The 23,649-nt window shown below is 38.9% G+C and overlaps 2 long non-coding RNA genes across 3 annotated transcripts; one reads left to right on the top strand and one right to left on the bottom strand.

Annotated features, from left to right (window-relative positions):
- Window positions 1-21: 21 nt before the first annotated feature.
- LOC126830096 (uncharacterized) lies at window positions 22-906 on the bottom strand. Its single transcript, XR_007683710.2, has 3 exons — window positions 778-906; window positions 495-540; window positions 22-273 (listed from the first exon to the last, which is right to left on the bottom strand). It is a non-coding gene; the product is annotated as an uncharacterized LOC126830096 (long non-coding RNA).
- A 4,365-nt stretch (window positions 907-5,271) lies between these two features.
- On the top strand, window positions 5,272-23,131 carry LOC126830083 (uncharacterized). 2 transcript variants are annotated; one of them, XR_007683696.2, is made up of 9 exons: window positions 5,272-5,427; window positions 7,227-7,366; window positions 9,963-10,055; window positions 16,593-16,731; window positions 17,171-17,211; window positions 17,536-17,605; window positions 18,347-18,383; window positions 22,528-22,591; window positions 22,779-23,131. It is a non-coding gene; the product is annotated as an uncharacterized LOC126830083 (long non-coding RNA). The 2 variants fall into 2 exon arrangements; XR_007683698.2 differs by lacking the exon at window positions 9,963-10,055.
- Window positions 23,132-23,649: the final 518 nt, after the last annotated feature.

The following is a 23,649-nucleotide window of genomic DNA, read 5'->3' as shown; positions in this document are numbered from 1 at the left end:
AATAAATCACCCTACCTTAATTGTATAACTAAACCCTTGGTTGTTAAACAACTTGGACTTGCCACGGGAGGAACCAGCTTCTACCTGCGTATACACCACTACGGGGTCTTCGTCGCAGAAGACACTAACGTCGGCATCGTCTGAGATGGAGGACTCTATGACCGGAACTGGCACATCGTATCGGGTTTCGGCTGTAAACGATTCTTCTACTTCCATAGGTTCAGTTGTTGGGACCTCCATAACTTCTTCTTGTTGTTCGTCCATATCTTCCGTCTGCTTATTAGATTTAAGGTTGTTTTTTTAAACATAAATTAGATTACAATTACACAAAAGTGTAAAAAGATTTTTTTCTAGTCTGTGCCCGCGTTTATGTGTACTCTTGGCAAAATCGTTATAATATAAAAAAATCATGAAACAAGAATCAAAATGGCCGCCAATCGGGTCTCCAACGCCAATCCAACCTCCCAAGATATAATTTCAAAACAGATTCTTACCTGCTGGTTCAAGTCGAGCCGTTTCTGCTTTAATCATAATGTGATTCTGTAATGTAAGTATTTGAACAACATCGTAGCGCCGAACAACTAATGTTAATTAAGCATGATTTCAGAAAACATGCCGAAATTTTTTTCCTGACCGCGCCATATTATAAACATGAACTTCCGGTTTAAATTGTTGGAGTTTTTTTAAGGAAACGAAATACTAACATTATACAGAGAAACAATAACGATGCTAAATTACATACATGGTATTATTTTTTTTATATAAATATTCACAAACCTGCGGTCTTGTATTCTATGTGACCATTAGCTTACATTTGTCAAACATATCACTGCTCCAAAATCATTTCAGCACGTTGTTAAATGTTAAATTTATTGTGTGAAATCACTTCATTTAATGTCCGCTTCCACCGAGATGATATCGCAGACAAAATGTAGCCTATAGTACGTTGATTTTATCAACCAATCACATTCAATAACAGTTTTACTTATTTTCTTGTCAACGCATTTGGAGTCCATTGTTAAAATCACACCGGGCATGAGCGCTCAACAGGCCTTTGATCTACCAGTTTATTGGGCCCAACTTTATTTTAACTACAGACATCTTAACACCAATTAGCATTCAAGTCTGTCTGGCTATATTGTCTGAGTAAAAAATACCTTTCTCTTATTGTGGACCCCGGATTAAGACTTTGTATGGAGTTTAAATTTTAAAAAAAAATATTTGTTGACGGTACACATTACTTGTGTTAATTATATGGAAAAAACACAAGATTTGTGTTAATGCATTAAAAAGAACACAAGTTTGTGTTAATGCAATGCAAAACAACACATAACTTGTGTAGAATAATTTTCACACAAGTACTTGTGTTGAGATCCAACACAAGTTTTTTTTCAGTGTATTATCGGTGTCTTTGATCTCTAAAAAGTACGAACGCCGACAAATAGGGATAATGCGATTCGACGATCGGGATTCGTTTCTTTTTTGCGTAGTGTTTTTTTATTCAGCTGTAAAAATTAGACAACGAATCGCAGAAATGAAATGTGCTATAATACGAGAAGGTGTCTATTGAAAAACTCACTTTGGCTAGCGCCTCAGATCGGATATCAATATCTTCGTTTTTTTTTCATTTGACTACACAATTTAGTCAGACACCTCTAGATATAAAAAATTCAGACAAACTTTGTCCATTCAATATTAAGTTAAAAGAGTTTTAAGATACAACTGAAGAGTCGTACCGTAGAATTACACTTTTTCAAAAATAAACGAATCCCGATCATCAAGTCACATTATCCCATTTTTCGGCACTTATTTGAGAATCAAAGACACCTGGAATTACAGGTGTTCTGGGCGATATCAAAGAATTGATCATAGCTTTGCAATCATACAACAATCACTGCGTATGCGACAGCAATCCATTTATCGATAAGCATTTGGCTTTGTTCGGGCAATGAAAATGAAATGAAATGGTTTAACGTCCTACTGTTTTGCTTCGAACTGGGCTAATGAAGATGGGCATACGCCATACAGTGTGTTATGAGGGAAATTTTGTCCGAACAGTGGCACTACGGCCTACTCTTATATCGAATTTACGTGCACGCCAATGTGTACACGGGACCTCAGTTTTTCGTCCCATCCGAACGACTAGACAGCTGCCCGTCCTTCATCACTGACAGTGATGACACGCTGAATGAACTTTCTCGGCTAAAGCAGGGATCGAACGCCCGACATCCAGGCTAGCGAGCCAGCATCTTACCCACTTAGCCACCGTGACCATCTTCGGGCAATGAACGCAAGGGAAAATAGCAGGTGATATTACAAAATAGCGACCCACCTTAACTATATAGTGAAAGGGCAGCGGTGCCAATACATTAAGCATCGTTTGCAAATTGCTTGCATGGCCAGAAATACGGTTGTGCTTTCGGTTAGTCGGTTGCCTTCAATCGATCTCTGCTTCAACAAGCAAACAATGAACATATGCTATTGACAGCCAAGATATGCTGGTGATAAAGTCTTACATTAGAAAAAGTCACATGTTCACAAGTGCAAAGTAGCAACTTCGCATACGTACTTGTTTCATCTGGGCATAGTACCATAACCTTGGGACTTGGTTTTACTATTGCACAACCTGCAGGGGTACCATGACACTTAACACCCTTTTGGTAGGGATTGTCTGGAAATATATGTTCTATGAAGGATCTTCCAAGTGAGGTCAATGTCCAAGTTTGCTGAAATACATAGAAAGGATATGGCGATCCAGCTCACTACACATATTGCATGTTAAACCCACTCTATAAGGTCGGTTGCCAGGCAAAGAAACATGGTATAAATTCAAAATGATTTAAAGGTAGGTATTATCAAACTGGCATAATCAAAAGCCTACTTTAGCTGGTACATGTGTATGTTTAAGAGTCATACAAATGTATGATAATTTTAACAATTCATTACAAAGGAACATTACAAATGTATGATAATTTTAACAATTCATTACAAAGGGACAAGACACCGAACATTAAAGATACATTAGTTAAGAGTTTTATAAAGAGTTGGCCATTCTTGCTATAATAATTCAAAAAAAGATGATAAAGAAAGACAATGTTGAAAATGTCAGTCAAATTACATTGTTCTGAACGGAATTGTCACTGTTGGAAGTTTGGACTAGAAATAGGTATCAATTGTGTCTGCACCGTCTATGAGAATTGACTATCGTTTGGTTGACAGACGATAACTCCACCCACATATTCTCGATTATCAAGTAACATGCTCAGTGGCTATGGTGGCCTCGCCTGGCAGGCCTTTCATCGCCAGCTTTCACCGTAGTGACATCTGCGACTAACGGTAAACGTTAGCTTGGTCCGCCATCCGTGGGTCTACAGAGTTGATTTTGAGCTTGTCGTGTCAATAAATGTCGAATTAATAATGTCTATAACATCTGAAGTCTAAATAAAGACTTGCAATGTGCAGATTAAGCTCTTGGATAATGTATGTTTAATATTCGAATATGAACAACGGTCCAATTGGTGAAGCGTTGGATACTTACAACATTAGCTATTGAAAACGTTAAAACTAATGTTATAATAGTGATTTTAGTTATTGAAAGGCTACATTAACTAACCTCTGGGCTGAACTTTAAATACCAATATATGCAAAACCATTAAGTGGATAGCAGCCACGTTCTGACTAATCACAGCCATAACAAACTGAAGCTGGTCTCATCGTACCACCCTGTGTGTCACTTGACGTGTACGAATTTATTGTGTACGGATAGGCTTATACGTGCTGCAAAAATATAAACATTCAATGGTCATAAAAGGAAGAGAGAGAGAGAGAGAGCTGCCAGCTCTTTATCTAATCTCCAACAGTGTATCTTTAAGGGTTCTTTTATGACCGGGGGGTTGGATGGCCGAATGGTTAGCACAAGCGCGCTGTATCATAAGGCCCGTCATTGAGTCAACTGGCGTGGTTTCGATTCCCGGTTGTACGTGACAATCTGTCCAACCTCGTGAGTTTTTTTTATCCGGATCCTCCGTTTTTCTCACACATACGCGAAAGAGAATTATTGAAATAAAATTGAACCATGTGTTAGTCCCGAAATGACCTAGTTTGTGTCGAGTGGACGTTAAAACCCATCTCTGAAAATAAGACTTTCTTCGATAAAGATCGCACAATCATCAAGGGCAGATAACTTGAATAGGTGTCACCCAATGAATGAACCCATGTGTTAGTGGAGTGGGACGGTATGAGATCACTGGGGATACCGAGAATGGTGGGTAGAAGTGGTCAAAGTATCAACGTTACTTCTAGTAATCATTAATCGCGATGATTAACAATCGGTCTTGATTTTTGGACTATAAATATAAACTCACATAAACAGAGAAAACCATGATTGTTTGCGATATCATCCTTGTTGGAAGCGCACGTTTAGATCCAAGACCGAACGAGAAAATATGCAACTTACGTCAGATTTGAATTCTACGTGTAGTTTTTGTGTCGATGTTCTTCCATGTTCAGGGACTTCACCTGGGTCAGCATTTCCAACTATACAATTTGTAGCAGGGTAGATTTTGTTTGGAGTCTCGGATGACCCCGTGACGTCAATATAGCTTCTAATAACCCCGTCACCTGGCTTGGAGCAATACACGTTGGATTTATAAACCCCCGAGCCGAAATTATGATAGACCGGACTATTAAATGCATAGTTACATTCGTACATTTCCTCACAGCTCTTTGCAACTGAAAATGTAATGTAAGCTGTTAAAATTCCTGCAAAGATTCAACGTTTCAAGAGTATCATCAATATTAAATCTCCATAATTTGTTGTCATCAATTTAGTATGCATACTAAATATTAAATATGCTTATTAAATTCTGGATAGTATATAGCCTTGATTATTCCAATATACTCGATTGGTGCTTTATTTATCTTCCGATAACATTACCTTCTGTTTGGTTGCCAACTGATAACAGTCTGGTCTACATTCATTGAAATAAACACAGAAAAGAAAAGAAAATCGTATAGAGCTGCCGTTTTCCTATCAATTTGACTTATTTAAGCTCACATAAAATTGTGGAGGGTGGACCAATCAAACGTGGTTCAGATATATGTGGTATATTTGTGTGTTATGGAGCTAAACACCCCCTGAACTTTTCAATTCCTTGACTCGTTGCGTACAAAGAAACGTCACAATAGTATCATAGACTATACAGCTGAGTATTATCACACTGCGTAGTAAGCGAGAAATCACTCCGTGTACATTCGCCGTGTCGAGACCAACTTTCTGTACGAACATTTTGGGTGCAAGGGTCACCCTACTATACGGTTGGTTTATACGAATCACGTGACTAAATAATATTTATGCGGGATCAGTCGTCTAGATTACACAAGTTACTACAATGACCTCGTTGGAAGGAAAAGTTATAATCATAACAGGTAGGTTCATCATCTTACATACACCATTCAATTGATTTGATATTATTTGTCGTTTATTTCGTGATTGTACAGGCTAACATTAATTCAAGATGAAGGTCAATAAGAAGGTAAATCTTTTTATACCCCCACATTTTACTATATGTTCATCCCTTTGGTTTGGGAGTTTTAAATTTTACAAGTTATACCACATATGAACGAACTACATGTAACACACATTAATTAATAGTTGAAGAACATTATACAAGTCTACCTTACCATGATGCCATGGTCATCGTTTCATGAATTCAGGCGGGTAGAACAGTTAGTAATTTTTTTTATAAATGTACTTTTATGTGATAAAGTTGAAACGCCCCAGTTAATAAACCTTGTGAATGTTATCCATAAAGTTGACTGTTTATTATATATCACGTTCACTAAATGTCTTTCAAAGACATTACTTATATGTGTCATAAATTAATACAATATTATGTATGGCAATACAACACGTACTCTGGGGCGGACTTTATGAGACAAGTGGCACAGGATGGGCATTCAAAGCGCGAGATAATGATATAGACATGTATTTATATCCAGTAAAAGTTGAGCCCCGCAATTCCCACAACCGGCCCTGGATTTAAGGCATATTGGTACTAAATCGCTACTTGGCAAGACAATATTGACAAATAGAGCATAGCATTCAGCCTAATTTGTTTCAGAGGCTGAAAGGTACGGTAAGGTAAGGTCCTGTCTAATCTGCACACCCAACCCGAGCTTCTTGCATGCATGGTCACTAGTGTATAACCAAATCGGATTACTACAAATGAATATATACTGAACGTATATTACCCAAGTTTTAATTTCTTGAAGAATTAGGACATTAAACCCAATTTCATTCAGAGATCTGAACCCAATAAGACATGCGTCAGACGATATTGACAGCCACATTGTTCATTTAATTATGTCAAATGAAGAGTTCAGGGGAAGAACGATCTAATTCACATTTTTGTCTTTTCGCATAAAAGGCAAACCAGACTTTTGGACGAGATTGCTTGACGTGAACAGAACAACGAATGGGCTTAATTACAACTTCAAAATGATGTTTAATACGAATCATAATTACCAGTACAACAACTGACTTTTCAGCCAATTTAAGGTCAAGTAAAGGGTACGATGGACGTATTTGTCCGGAAGGCCATTTCACAAGGACCTTGGTTCGATGTGACTCCGATCGTTTTCACCTGAAATTTATTGTTCCACAGAAAGCTTATACAATTTGTTGGGGTTCGTTGAAAAAGTGACTTAGATCGTTCTTCCCCGAAGCTCTTCAAATCAATTAATTCTCTCAAAAATGTCTAATAGTTGTTTTAATCAATTGATCGAACAACTTTATATTGAACAGGGGTGTTGTGTGTGGCCGAATGGTTAACGCGTGCATGTTGTATCATAAGATCTGTCATTAAATCAAGTGGTGTGGTGTCGATTCCCCACTTGTACGTGGCAAGGAGTAGGTTCGCCTGTCCAACCTCGTGGGTTTTCTCCAGACCCTTAGGTTTCCTCCTACTGCTAAAGAACCCTACGATAGTCCATATGGTAGTCCCGAAGTGACCTAATTTGTGTCAAGTGAACTGAATTGAACATGATTTCTTTTTAAAATCACTTATGCGTTTTTTGTTGTTGTTTGAGTATTGTTCAACAAACATACCACCAGATCAGATGTTTTTATTCTACTGTTAAATCACTTATGCGTATTTTCTTTGTTTAAGTAGTGTTCAATATTCATATCACCATGTAGATAAGATGTTTTTATTCTCTTGTTAAAGGGGCGAGTTCCGGTATAGGACAGGGTATAGCTGTTCATCTAGCTCCGTATAAACCCAAGCTTGTTCTAGCTGCTAGGAACATCACAGGTTTAGAGGTTACACGTTCACAATGTGAAAAACTTGGACTATCTGCAAATAACGTAAGTTAACATTCATACGTTGTTACATGAATTAATGTTATATTAATAAAAAAAAACTCCTAAAGACTATCTCTAGCACAATCCAGAAGTTAGCTGAACTGGCCAATAGCCAACCTATTTCACAGAGGTAATACGCAAGCCTTCTTCTGACCTTTATACAGTCCACATGCATTGTTTATATAAGACGTCGTAACGTAAACTGGTCCGGGCAGAATGGTACCTTTTAGTCTTTTTACGTCTTTGCATACTATTTTATGTACCCATTTAGGCTAAACAGGCATTATGTTTTCTTATCCAGTTACATTTCAGATAGCTTTATGTATTCTTCTAATACTTCAAGATTGATTTTAGTATAGAATGTCGAGTAATGTTTATGGGGCAGCTATTTTGTTAGTTTGCTGTGAATCTAGCTTGTATGTATTTTATCAGATTTCAAATATACAGTGTATATTTTACTACAATGTTTATTTTAATAGATTTTAACAGTACAGTGTTTATTTTACTAGATTGTAACAGTACAGTGTTTATTTTCCTTATGTCCTAACAATACAATATTCATTTTCCTAGATCCTAACAGTACAATGTTTATTTTCCTAGATGACCTGGCGCATGGTACGTTCGGGCATTTTTATGCGCGAACTCTTAGTTTTTTTTTACTGGCATGCGCACAGGTACTATTTCTTTTTCTTTTAACAAGTACCCAAATCGGGGATTTCGTGCGGAGGTAGTTCGGAGGTAAACAGTTTGTGAAGTACAACACTTGCCACTGTACCTGTGTATCGCTAATTATAAACCGAATGTTTGAAGACAGTTCATACATATCACTCAAAAATTTTTCAGTACAAACTCAGTTGATTCACGCTCGATTTGCTACTAAACAAACCCATCGGTTTATTTTCTCAACAGTGTGACCCGAAGTGACCGCGGATTTATTGACCTTGTATGAACTTATCCATAGCTATATCCTTACACCGAGAGAAATTATCTAGTCTCGGTGAAAAGAACCATGGTCATCTGGTAGAAAATTACTTTTGTATTTTTTGGAACGGAAAACAGTGTTTTTAGAAGCAAACTAACCTGCCGCACATGAGGAAGTCATTATACTAATAATAAAAGGCGAGACCTCTTTTTGCGGCGCAGGCTTATCACTGAGTAGTAAGCCGTCCACAAACAATAATATAGGAAGCCTAGTGACGAGTGTAAGTAAGTAGGCTATAGACTATAGGTTTGAGTCGAGATTACTCGCTTTCAGTTTACTCTGTTTTTGCGATAACCAATTATGTGAGAAATACCATACTGACATTCGGTTTTTAAAAGTTGTACGCGAACTAACTGCGTTTGTTAGATACTGACAGAGCAGCCCCGAGTCGAACAATCGCCGCCCGAGCTGTCTTCGTCAGCTAGTTTCACAATATCGTGCAATAGGTGTATTAATGTGATTTTTAGGTTTAACCCCGCAAACAATGCCAAAATAGTGTTTTCACTGCTTACAGAAAACTGAAATTTAAAAAAATTTTTTTTATGAGGGTGACCCTCCCACACACTCCCTATCGAGCTGCCGCTCGGTCTGCGCAGCCTCATGCCTGGCACATACTGTCAACATTGTATATTTTTCCGTTTCCGCCCTCCCCCCCCCCCACAATATATATTTCACGGCTACGTTGCGACGGTACCAGCATACCCAGTTGTTGACACCCATTACATCACTCCTGTCTAACAAATCATAAAGCTGTGGTGTTACGGTGGTGGCATAGTATTTCACCGTAACACCACAGCCACTCTAACCATTCATAATACATCTAACTATCCCTTTACAGCACTTCACTCCCTACACATTTCCCCTCGTCCTACTTTCCCAAACGTCAACAACACATCTCATACATCCAGTTCGCTGATTAACCCTTGTACCACGTCTACTGGATCCTAACAGTACAGTGTTTATTTTCCTAGATCCTAACAATACAGTGTTATTTTAGAGCATTCAGCTGTTAATTTGTTGTGATGTTTATGAATCTGCATTTTGTGTGTATGTTTGTACCATGTTTATTTTAGGTCATGCCCCTGATTTGTTAGTTTATTGTTATATCTATGTAACTGTATTCTGTTATTCTGTGTTTATGTTATTAGATTCAAACAGTACAATATTTATTTTACTAGATTATAATAGTACAATGTTACTAAATCCTAAAAGTACAAGGTTTATTTCTCTAGATTCTAATAGTACAATGTTTATTCTCTAGATTCTAACTGTACAATGTTTATTTCACTAGATTTCAACTGTACAATGTTGATGTTTCTAGATTCTAACTGTACAATGTTATGCTACTAGATTCTAACTGTACAATGTTGATGTTTCTAGATTCTAACTGTACAATGTTATGCTACTAGATTCTAACTGTACAATGTTTGTGTTACTAGATTCTAACTGTACAATGTTATGCTACTAGATTCTAACTGTACAATGTTTATGTTACTAGATTCTAACTGTACAATGCTTATGTTACTAGATTCGAACAGTACAATGTTTATGATGCTATGTTCGAACAGTACAATGTTTATTTTAATAGATTTTATCAGAACAATTTATATGTTTTAGATTCTAACAGTACAATGTGATGTAAGTAAAGATGATAATCTACAGGATTTAGTTGATACAACAATAAAATCATTTGATTCTATTTATGGATTGGTGAGCACAGTTTATTCTCGATATAATATTCTGGGTTAAGTTCGTCCTTCACAATACCTTGTGAAGCAGCATGTTGATATTTGTTGAAATTGACATTGGTCTGTAAAATGTTAGGAGAAGACAATCATTCTTGTTTAATTTGGGCTGGGAGAGGTTCACTTAGATTAATGTTTATAATAGTCAACGGCCGGACTAGTTCCAAGATGGCTGACAAATTGAAATGAAAGTAAATTTAAATAGAACATACGTATTTGACATCAGATATACATTAATCTGGGTGGACCCAGCGTTTATGTCAGAGAGTACAATCTTGTTCAATTTAGTAGATCTACTGATATTTCACGCAATTGACAGGAAAGGCAAATATTATAAATGTTCAATAGTATTATAATTTATAATACTATTGAACATTTGTCCGCGTTTTTAGTAAACCGTGATTCGGTCATAAACGAGACTACCTTTGTGTTATTTATTGAAACATAAAATTAAGACACACTATCAAATCTTTAGCTAGAATGGGTGCAATATGGGTTTACATGTGTTGTAGACTGTAATGAACGATGGTCACGACGCCATGAGCTAGGCAGGAAGGGAAGTTTTATTACTCCAGACATGCGTACAGTATACATTCGTTAAGGGGAAATAACTCCAATAACTAAACTATCATGTTTCGATGTACAAATACATTGCATCCCCTTTCTTTAATTTTTTTAAAAAAACTGTAATTAACATTTACTTGAAATAGGGTTGCATCAACCATTTAAATTCGAAAAATATTTATGAAATAACTTCAGAACCTTAATACAGTATTAAGGTATATTTATGCCGAACAAGGTTAGATATTCAAAGTTCTCTTCCACGAGCTGACTAGATAAGTTCACTAGAACACTGTTCAATAAAAAAAACAAAAGAACAAAAAACACAGTTAATGAGTATCAAGTTCACATATAGTCTTTCAGGTAGCTTGGTCTACGGATTTCTCGACCACGACGTGTCGTATACGTTTGTTCAACATTTTTGTTGAGCGTGATTTGTGACTGCTTTGGATCTGTCATGGACGGTTGTAACTTGTTTCTATTTACGTTTTGACTCGGGGGCACAGGTATGTTTAAACCCTGGGGATATAAAACGTTATCAGAAGATTCTTTTGCGACAATTCTGTGTGGTTCTTCTCGCGTTTTCATGAGTAGTTCTGTATTCCTCCGATATTCGTTCGCTCGATCACCTGCTTTGACAATGTACGATCACGGGTAAGTCGTTCCTTTCACTAATTCGGCTGGTCTCCATCCTTGAGGTGTTCGAATTCGTACTGCGTCACCTGGATAAATTTCCTCCTTAGCTTTAGTTCCCTTATCGTAGTAGACCTTCTGATGTTGTCGATGACGTAGCAATCGATCCGTCACTTTGCACGGATCTGACGTTTTAGGTTTCCTTAGGCGTTCCGTTATTGGGAGTAGTGTCTTCGCACGTCTGCCCATTAATCGTTGCATTGGTGATCCAATTTCTTCGTCACGAGGAGTGTTTCTCAACTCGAGTAAACATAAATACACGTCGTCTCCCGTTTGTAAGCACTTCTTAATGATGTTCTTCACCGTCTGTACTGCTTTCTCAGCGAGTCCGTTCGACTGTTGATGTAAAGGCGACGATGTCACATGTTTTATACCGTATGCTGACATGAAATCTATAAATTCTACGCTCGCAAATTGCGGTCCGTTGTCGCTGATAAGAGTGTCCATGATACCATAACGAGCTATATTTTCTTTTAGGTGCTTGATAACGGTTTTAGTTCGGGTATCTCGTAGTAGTGGAGCGACTTCTATAAAGTTTGAAAAATAGTCGACCATAATCAAATAATGGAGCCCGTCTTATTCACATAGATCAGCTCCTACTTTGCTCCACGGTAGCGTTGGAATCGGCTGAATAATCATCGGTTCCTTGGGTTCTTTGTTCCTGTACATGAGACACGCTCCACATCGGCTCACCATGTCCTCAATCTGCTTATTCATACCGGGCCAAAACACTAGTTCTCTGGCTCGTTGCTTGCACTTGACGATTCCCATGTGTGACTTGTGAATAATATTGAGGATAACTGATCTCAACTCTGCAGGAATGCACGTTCTTTCTCCGCGGTATACGACTCCGTTGTATGTCGAAAGTTCACCGCGATAGTCCCAATACGCCAACGCTTCTGGGGGTACGTCACCTCTGTTTCCGGGCCAGCCATTGCTGATCACCTGTTTTAAAATTTGAAATTCTCTGTCCTTTGTTGTTGCATCCGCGATTCTGTCATGGCTACTATACGATAACGTATCGGCCGTGAGCACCATTATCTCGTGATCTATTGTGTTCTCTCCGACTTCGTCCAAGGGTAGTCGGCTGAGGCAGTCTGCGAGTCCTATGTCCTTGCCTTTTCTATATACCAATTTAAACTCGTACGGTTGTAGTTTTAGCACCATTCTCTGGATTCGCATAGGCGCTGTATGAATCGGTTTACGCATTATGTTTTCCAGTGGCTTGTGATCTGACTCGATTGTAACATCAGATTTTCCGTAAATAAGATTAAGAAAACGTTCGCACCCGAAAACTACTGCCAACATCTCTTTTTCGATCTGCGCGTATCTCTGTTCGGCTGGCGAAAGAGCTCGTGACGCGTATGCGACGACCCCGTCTTGAAGAATTGCAGCACCTAAACCTTTCATGCTGGCATCCACTGTTAAGACCACGGGTTTCCTCACATTATAGTATTTAAGGACTTTGGTTGACGTTAATGCGGACTTGACGTTTTCGAAGGCCTGTTTCGCGCCTTTGGTCCAGTTCCAATTTTCTTGCTGCTTAAAATCACGGAGAGGCGCATTGAGTTCGCTTAAGTTCAGAATAAACTTAGACACATAGGCTAACATGCCCAAGATAGTTTCAAGTTCACTGTGGTTTTCGGGATCCTTCATGTTTAAGATAGCCTCTACTCGTTTTGGTGTAGGCTTTAAACCGTTTCCGGTCAGCCGGTGACCTACATAGTCCACTTCAGATTGTGCGAACTCACATTTGTCTCTGTTTAGCCTTAAATTTATTGACCAAGCCTTGGCAAGAACTTTCCGAAGTCTTGCATTGTGCTCGTCCAGTGATTTGCCGTGTACCAATATGTCATCTACGACGACCTCGACTCCGTCTACACCTCCAAAGTGCGTAACCATTTCTCGCTGGAACACTTCTCCTGCACATTTAAGGCCCATCGGCAATCGTAGATACCGATAACGCCCGAAGGGCGTATTGAACGTCGTTAGATAAGAACTTTCCTCGGTTAACTTTACTTGATAGTAACCCTTGTTCGCGTCAAGCTTAGAAAAATACTTACTGCCATGTACTCTTGTTACTATGTCATCGATGCTGTTCATCGGAAAATGTTCTCTCATTATGGCTTTATTCAAGTCAAGCGGGTCAATGCAGATACGGACTCTTCCATTTTTCTTCCTAACGCACACCATACTATTAACCCAATCGGTTGGGCGCGTTACTGGGGCAATTATACCGCATTTCCGTAAGTTGTCAAGCTCTTTTTTCACCTGATCCCGAATCGCCGCTGGTACCGGCCTCGGCGCGTGTATCACCGGTTGTGCCGTACCATCAATTTTGATTTCATACTCGCCCGGGAGACATCCGATTTCTTCCCCGACGTCGTCACTGTAATCCTTGATCAGATCTAGCGTCGTCACACTGTTTACTTTAGCGATTAATCCTAAACGCGTACTATCTTCTCGGCCTAGTAAGTTTAAGTCTCTCTTCGTGTTTAATATCTCGAATTCTATGTCATGCGTTGAATTTCTGTACGTGCATGGCAGTGTTATCTTTCCGACCGCTTTGATGTGATTACCGCTTACACCGTTAATGAGTACTTCACTTTCGTGTATTTCAGCAACGTCTCGGAATTTGGCTGCTGTTTCCGCCGACATTACGTTACATCGTGCACCGCTATCTATTTCAACCGTTAACTCTTTATCGAACGCGTGCAGCTTGACCGTCCATTTATTATCTGAATGTGATTTTCCTGTTTTTGTGGTAAATACGTCACACGTAGAACAATGGCTGAACATCTCGTTTAGTCGGTCATTATCGTCTTCCTTGTCTGCGTGGTGCACGGCACGATTCTCTCCACCGCGTCGGTTAAAGCGTCGTCGTCCTCTGGTACGACCATATCCTCTTCCTCTGGCGCTCCGGTATACGCTTCCACGGTTGTAACTGCGACGAAAAATACCACGACAAATATCAGATTGTTTAAAATGTCCTCTTTCACCACAAATGTCACAACTTTTACTAAATGCGGGACAACGTCGGTATTCGTGATGCCTGCAACAATTTACACAGTACGGATGATCTCCCTTGTACCCTGGATGGTATGTTTGTCGGTCCGCGGCTTGTGTGTGCCACGTTGACAGCAGGGTTTTCCGCATCCAATGATTTTAAATGTGTGTTCGTTAGTTCGACTTGACGGCATGTTTGTATCACTCGGTCGAGTGTTAACACTTCAGCGGGAATTTCCATTAATTTCTCGGAGAATTTTCGGTCGTTGACCCCGTTGATCACCATGTCGCAAATGAATCCTTCCTTTTGTTCGCCATATTGGCAATGCTCTGCCTTACGTTTTAACGTTGCTATAAAGTCCATAATTGACATTGTTTCACGATTAGTGTTAAAAAATTCTTGCCTCTTAATATTTCTGTATGTGTGAACGCCGAAATGTTGATCAAATTTCCTTAACACAGTCTGTAAGTCGTACTTGTCTTCGGCTACACGTGCGACCACGTTGTTTTCCTCGTTTGCTTCCACGCCTGGTGCCCAAATAAACGAGTCATAAACTTTCACAGATTCTCTTCCCATATTGGATAAGAGGACTCCTACCTGTCGTCTTCCTGGTTTGCTGTCCAGTCCAAGCGCATTAAAAAATCACGCTTGTACAGTTCCCATTCTGGAGCACTGGATTCAGCTGGGTTGAATTCAGACAACTTTCTCACCCCTGTTGACGACATCTTTTATTACTAGTTGCTATGCTTGTGGCGTACAGTCTTATGTACCTTCGTTGTTTCAATATTTTTACCTTTTAAACATCTGGGCTGGCCGATGTTGTAGGATTATTCTGACACCATGTAATGAACGATGGTCACGACGCCATGAGCTAGGCAGGAAGGGAAGTTTTATTACTCCAGACATGCGTACAGTATACATTCGTTAAGGGGAAATAACTCCAATAACTAAACTATCATGTTACGATGTACAAATACATTGCATAGACAAAGCATTAAACAAGGCAATGGTGACCCTTTAATATCTACGGGTAGAAGTATGGTACTCTTTCATATCTATGACAAACTGTCACATCTACATGTGGGCATATAGTAAACAATCGTATGTAAATATTCTACAGCTAAACATATGGTAAACTCTCACATCTACAGGTATGATAAACTCTCGCATCTACGGGTAGACATATGATAAAATTCCCCGTCTACGGGTAGACATATGATAAACTCGCACATCTACAGGTAGACATGATAAACCCAAACATCTACGGGTAGACATATGATAAACCCAAACATCTACGGGTAGACATATGGTAAACTCTCACATCTGCGCCTACTGGTAGACATATGATCAGGGGCGCCGGAACCCGAGTACCAGGGTATACAAATGGTACCCTGCCCTTTTCTGGGGTATACATCGCACTCTCATTATCAGCTACTGTCTCGTTCAAAAAGCTTATTCTATTTTCTTAATGAAGATTGGTGTATTGAATGTCAAATTAAAAAGATTTTTTTATGAGATGAATTGCTCATGATATGAAAATTGTGAATATCAGGCTTTTGTCTCTTTCATTATCATGTATTTTAAAGGGTTTTATGCTAGAGGCGCTCTAAACAGCGTTCTCGGAATTGACAAATTTCAAAATTTTCTAGAGGCCGGAGAAAGCCCCCCCCCCCGGGACCCCCTATCGTGTGGTACCCTGGCCCTAACGCCGTTCCGGCGCCCCTGCATATGATAATGTCTCACATCTGGGGGTAGACATATGGTAAACTCTCACATCTGCGCCTACGGGTAGGCATATGATAATGTCTCACATCTGGAGGTAGACGTACTTACAAACCCTCACGTCTACGGGTAGACATATGATAAACCCAAACATTTACGGGTAGACATATGGTAAACTCCCACATCTGCGCCTACTGGTAGACATATGATAATGTCTCACATCTGGGGGTAGACGTACTTACAAACCCTCGCATCTACGGGTAGACATGTGGTAAACTCTCACATCTACAGGTGGACATATGGTGAACACTTAGATCTACAGGTAGACATATGATATTAAGTTCTCACATCTGTAAATAATTTGTGTTGGTGTCTGGAATTATTAATTATTAAAAACTGATTATATTGCTAACATTGGTATGATTTAGATTCCGAATCCGTTCTTGAATGCTCGCTTGAGGGGTGTACATTCACATTGCCTTGTCTTTAGCACTGATTCTGTTACATTAATCTTTGCAGGTTAATAATGCCGGATATCTTAAAAAAGCAAATATTGAAGAGACAGACATGAAAGATTATGATGGAATTATGAGAGTCAATCTCAGAGCTCCATTTTATTTGTCCAAACTTTGTCTACCACATCTAAAAAAAAGTAAAGGTTAGTAGATTGGCGAAACTCGCATATGGCTAGTTATTTCGTTTGAACGAATTACTTATTTCGGTTTAACAAATTATTTATTTCGTTTAAACGAATTAGTTATTTCGTTTGAACGAATTAGTTATTTCGTTTGAACGAATTAGTTACTTCGTTTAAACGAATTAGTTATTTCGTTTAAACGAGTTAGTTGAATGTTAAATCGAATTAATTATTTCGTTTTAACGTGCCTCTTCCTATGCTGGGCATTTTCTATGGAATAAACTACCAAGTAAATGAGACAATTAACGTCAGTGGGACATCTTAAATCTCAACTCAAATCATTCTTTTTTCAAAACCCTGATCTGTAAATAATCAGGCAATATAACTACCAACGGCGCCTTAGAAACTGTTTTTTCAATATTAACGCGCTTTATAAATGACAATATTATTATATTTACAGGTTGTGTGATCAACATTTCCAGTATTGTTTCAAAGATGGGGGTAAGTTAGCCTTTTTGGTTTGTCCTTTTATCCGGGAGACCAGAACAATAGGACCTCCACCCAACGTTCATGATGAATATCTGAACTCTTATTTCTGGGAGAACCGTTTCTCTGAACTGTGTAATCACATCAAAAGTATGGTTTTTAGATTGTTTAATGATTTTTGGTGAATATTTTATAACTGTGCCTTTAGTATTCCCGTTTGCCACATCACGTATTTAAGATGATTTTTTGACACTTTGCAGCACTTCAATCCTGCTGTTGGTTTCATATAATAAGCCACATTGCTAATATTATACAACTGACCGTTTTATGTACTTTTAGTTTACTGACTTAGCATCGTATTCTCTAAGTAAAGCTGCCCTGGACCACTTTACACATCTGTTAGCCACAGGTAAAAGCTGATTAAATAAACTCTTAAAAAAAGTGGGGGATATTGAAATGCAAATACCTATACAGGTTGTTATATGATAAATAGTCATGGACACTTGACATGCTTTGAGAGTATGTTCACAGATGAAGAACTTATCACCCCAACACAACCACTGAGCTGTACATGCGACACACAATATCGCCATACACGTGGGAGGGGATCATTGTCAAAATTGACACTGCAAGGAAGGGTCGATTAAAATCGACACGTGCTGCTTTATCTATCCATGTTTGCTTTCCTATCCTTTCTTGCATAATATTTACTGTTTAGCGTATCTTTGCTTTAGTGTGTTAGTTTAATTTGATCGGGAGACGCGTTCGTCAACGTCAACCGACAACACTGCAAGAATTGGCCTTGGCACTGCAAGAGGAGGGGGTCAGATTGCCCCAAATTGTGATTGGACGGTTGATTAGGAGCATGCCAGGACGAATTGCTGAATGTCTGAGGATTGGTGGAGCAATTACTCATTATTAAGACAGAAATCAAAAACGTCCATTTTCACTTTTGAAGAGTATATATGTTAAAACGATTCATTGTTGAGTTATTCAAGAAGCCTTTTGTTCAGCAATTTTGAAATATGACCTTCTTGATCTTCCCATTATGATATATATAATTAATTTATAATCAATATCTTCTCAACATGTTGAAATATGACCAGGTAATATATCATCTAATTCATTGTAACTATTTGTTTTAAAACAGAAATTGGACCATCTGGAGTTAGAGTAAACAGTGTCAAGTTCGTATTATTTACTTATAATTATATTTAAACCTTACAGGTTTTGTAGATTTCAAACGGTTATCAATCTTATTAAACTACAGATCTGTATTTCGTTTCGTTTTTCTATACTGTCGATGGCCTCCACTACATGAAGATCTGACCGGTTTTAGTGGGATTCGCGCCAGAGGTCATAAGAGCGTTTTTATTTTACCAATGACGCCAGACATTCGATTAACCAACCAGTCTCGATGTTTCTTCTGGGATAGCCCATGTTACTGAAGCAAGGACTATGAGTTTTACAACATCTGGACGTTGCTAGATTACTTCACAATTCCCGAATTTATAGCTACGTTATCTACAGACACGTGAACAGTAGCGTTCACTCAGAGGTTGTGACATTGAACGAATCTTGAACTTTGTAACTCGATTATCACAGATAGACATTTTAGATTGAAAGCGCAAGATTTGGTATTCGCGACGAACGAGGAATTTGATAGGCTCACAAGCCGGGCTGGAACCCAATCGAAATTAGTCCCGAAATATGCAGGATTTTACGCGAAGGCCTTGATAATATGTACGTAGTTAAAGTGAGATCAAACCTTCTATTGAAGATGGGGATACCCTTGCAAAATAGCGGCGCTAGCCGTCGGTGGTTGGAGGTGCAAAGCTGGGGCAAAGTCCAAGGTTAAGGGTGGGGGGGGGGGTGGCCGAATGGTTAGCACGTGCGTGCCGTATCATAAGGTCTGTCATTGAGTCAACTGGCGTGGTTTCGAATCCCCTGTTGTACGTGACATGGAGTGGGGTCGTCTGTCCAACCTCGTGGGTTTTCTCCGGGTCCTCCCACGGCTAAAGACCCTTGCGGGCAAGCGAATTATTGAAATAAAATTAAACCATATGTTAGTCAGTCCCGAAATGACCTAGTTTGTGTCGAGTGGACTTTAAACCCCATTTCTCTCTCTCTCCAAGGTTAAGGGAGCAAAGCCACGAGTTTCAACTAGGGGTAGGGGGTCTCCTCCAGACAATTTTGAAAAACGGGCTGCCGGAAATGCAGCCTGGCAGAATTTCAGACACTGATTGTTGAGGTTAAGTGTCAAACTAACAGACTTGCGAACCAAAGCCCAATCACGAGCGCCAAATGGGGGACCTTCACCAGAAAAATTTGAAAAATAGACTGTCGGAAATGCTGTCTGACAGTATTCAGGCACCGATTGTAGATATAAATAGAGCTGATCAGATGCCGTATTTCGCCTGATCACTAGTCTATTCAACCCCAGAGAGGAAAGTGTCAAATGAACGGACTTGCGAACGTCAACTAAGCCCCCCGAGAGAATTTGAAAAGCAGACTGTCCGAAATGCAGTCTGGCAGTATATCAGACATATTATTCGTCGCAAAATCACCAGTTTATCCGAACAGAGAGGGTGGTGTCAACGAACGGAGTGAGTGCATCAAGTGAAGGCATATTCTCGCCGCGTTGACCTTTTCCCAAAAACTTTGAAGATTGTAAAAAGCACCTCTCAAGTGATTCACGTGTTATTGTTTATAGTAGGTTTACAGCAGGATGGGCTGGGTAAGAAATCACTCAAGACTCTACAACATGGACATCTTTGACTGAGTGGGAATGTGGGATTTAATCAACGTAGAAGGCATTGATTACCGAAACGTATCACAAATACTTTTTTTTATATTCCTAAAATTATTGGGGTGGGGGTGGGACAAACAGAAATAGGATCTGTATTTTAGTCAGATTTAGCGATCATTGGTTTAGCGATCGTTTCGAAAACATGAATTCTGTCAGTTGTGGATAATAACAAGTTAGTAGGTGTTTGTATTTTGGAGTACAGGGAGGTGTTGATACTATATATAGACATCCCAGTTAACCGTAAAATATTTGCTATTATCGCGAATTAACTCAATTTGTTTTATATAATTGAATTATTCTGTCAGGTAGTATTTGGTATTATTTGGTATTTTTGGGGTAGTATTTAAGGAAAATCTCTGTCTCAATAAATATTTAACAAGTAAATAAATAAACAATATTTTAGAAGACTTGATTTCGCTTTAACTACGCACATCTTATCAGATTTTGTAAAATTCGCAGTCGTTGCTTCAGGAACATGTGCCAACTAGGGATTGTCTGAATATTGTGCCAACTAGGGCTAGTCTGGGTGTCCTACCAACTAGAGCTGGGCCAGAGCCTTATAATATATAGAGAGTCGGGCCAACTGACGTCATGGACGCCATTTTGTTACCCATTCTAACGTTGCAGATAGAGCCACAGTACAGCCTGTGACCAATTTATATGTTTTAGATCTGCGCAAATCTATTTTCATGTTTACTCAAGTGTAGGGGTAGACAATAATTTCAATAAATCTATTAATCGCAATATGTAAATTTATTGACAATATTTAGTTTTTATTTTTTTAACATTAAAAATATCGCAATAATCCAATATATCGTTTGACTATAGGTTAAATCGAAAGTAGGCCTACCGGATAATGATTACCTGTGAAATTAGAAACTAATTTTTTATTTATTTTTTATCGTATGTTATATGAAGTAAGGGAGACAGCGAGTTGGGTGGTCGAGTGATCTGACACGTACGCTTTAGATCATAAGGTCTGTCATTGAATCAAGTGGCGATGTTTCGATCTAAACATTCTACGTGACCCAACCGCGTGAGTTTTCTCCTTGCCCCCAGTTTTCTTCCATTGCTAAAGTTGCTAAAGTCCCCTACGCACAAGCGAATTATTGAATGGATACAAATCTGAGGTAGTTTTGGTATACATTTTTTTTATTCAGGAGCATAAATAAATGTTTAAGCCTATTAATCAAAATTTGCAGGAAAACGAAATTCAAACTTCGACTCACTACAAAAACCAGAAAAAGAATAATATTATAATAATAATCTTAATAAAAACAGGTTTTTCTGACTGAACGGCTGAATCCGAATACTAATACGCAGTGTGAAATATTAATAATGAGTTCTGACAGTTCTCATAAGATATCGTCAGTAAGTAAGAGGCGGGAACCGTGTAACATACCGAAAAACATCTAGGCCTACTTTGCTAGGCCTACACTGTGTATCTCAAGCTCATGACAAACTGTTGAAAATTCACCCCTGGATGGAGATATCAAACATAATCTCTTATAAAAAAAATGAAAAAAAAATGACAATATCGATGAAATTTAAATCGAAAAACATCAACTAAGCTAGGCCTGTAGGATATTAGTTACATTAGGCCTCCGCTGTGTGTAAAACTCATATTCCCAAGTACACAAAAAATTTCGAAAATAAACATATCTATACAAATTAACCAAAATCCCAACACTTTATGCCATGCACACGAAATTCAAATAGAAAAAAAAGCATCTTCTAGCCTACTACTTAGGCTAGGCCTATATTTGGGCCTAAAATGTCAAAGTGTCATTCTCAAGTAAATAACAAATCTTCGAAAATTCATTCATCAAAAAATAATAACCAATGACGTGAATATGTCATTAGGTTCGGCATTTTTCCAACTACAATAGTAGCCTACAATAAAATCTTGAAATCGTTAAAAAACAAAACGAATGACAGGCTACCAACATCACACAAGAAGGAATTTTTACCAGACTACCTTTTACTTTTACTTCCCATAATCGACGCCTTTCTGCATTTTTGGGAACCTGTGCATATGAATCCCTTACCCATCTCTTGCGTGGCATGTCACGGCCACACAACATAGCATTTATGTCATTTAAAAACACGTCAAATTATAGGCTACTATGCAGACGATTCTTTTTAGGTGGGTAACATAATGGCGTCCACATGTCACGTGACTACCATTAGCCAATCATTATCGGGACACGGGTTGGCCAGACTCTCTATATAATAAGGCTCTGAGCTGGGCTGGCCATCTAGGGCTCGTTTGAAATTCTTACCAACTAGGGCTATTTAAATATCGTACCAACTAGGGCTAGTCTGAGTGTTTTGCCGAGTGTCATGTCAGCTAGGGCTAGTCTTGGTGTCCTGCCAACTAATCTGGATATCCTGCCAACTAGGGCTGGTATGATTTTCGTGCCAACTAGGACAAGCCTGACTGTCGTGTCGACATAAAGAAAACTGTAAAATATTTAAGCAGATATCATATAATAATACGTTTCCCCTTTTTATATTTCCAGTCCTGGTTACATTCCAACACTAATCTTAAAAAACAATGGATTGTCAGAAGAGAAAATAGCGGAGGTAGATATCAGTTGCTTTGCTGTTTTAAATACATTCTCGTTCACCGAACGTTGTAATAACAACCACATTTATCATCTCAATTTCTACTTTCTTATGGTAGGCAAGTAATAAATTAAACAGAATTCCGTTTTATTTTACGTTCAGTAAATCTACTCGGCAACTAAATAATACACATATTTCTCTGCAGTTTGAAGCCAGGATCCTAACAAAACCTCCGCTGAGAAGATTGGGCGAAACAGAAGATGTTGCAAAACTGGTCAAATTTCTTCTCTCAGACGAATCTTCATACATAACAGGGGAGATAATTTTGGTTGATGGAGGAACAGTTAATCCTGTGTTTTCTTAATTCGAACTCTTATACGGATACGACACATCTCAATTAGTAACAAATAGTTACATTCTACATTTGTAATCCAGCTATATTTGTACTTTTCCAATAATCTTCTTATTTACAAACAAAACAATTTTAATCAGTGATTCGGGCATCAGCACATATTCCATACTTGATAACATACACAATAAAATTAAATATCACCTGTCTCTGTGCATCGTCGGCCTATTTATTTAACTGGTCATCTATCTCTGTGGGAGCCACAGTGGCTCAGTGAGTAAACACTGGCTCGTTAACTAGGAGGGGGGATGCCGAATGGCACGTGCGCGCTGTATCATGAGGTCTGTCATTGAGTCAACAGACGTGGTTTCGATTCCCCGGTTGTACGTGACAAGGAGTTGGGTTGCCTGTCCAACCTCGTGGGCTTTCCCCTGGTCCTCCGGTTTCTTCCCACTGCTAAAGTCCCCTAATTAGCGAATTATTGAAATGAAAATAAACCATGTGTTAGTCCCGAAATGACCAGGTTTGTGTGGACGTTAAACCCTCTCTCGCTCTCTCTATCTCTCTCTCACTCACTAGGAGCTCTATGCTTGACTCCCTGTCTTGCCCGAGAATGTTCCTCGGTATTATTCCGCGTGGTCCCCCCTTGTCAATGATACAGGACGGAGGGCCTGACAATTACAGTGTCTCGTCGTTTAGATGAGACGAAAACCCAAGGTCCAGTGTA

Source organism: Patella vulgata, chromosome 1 (assembly GCF_932274485.2).
Source record: "Patella vulgata chromosome 1, xgPatVulg1.2, whole genome shotgun sequence".
In the NCBI taxonomy this organism is placed as follows: Eukaryota; Metazoa; Mollusca; class Gastropoda; family Patellidae; genus Patella; species Patella vulgata.
The sequence above is the reverse complement of the archived record's forward strand: the minus strand, read 5'-3'. Positions and strand labels throughout refer to the sequence as shown.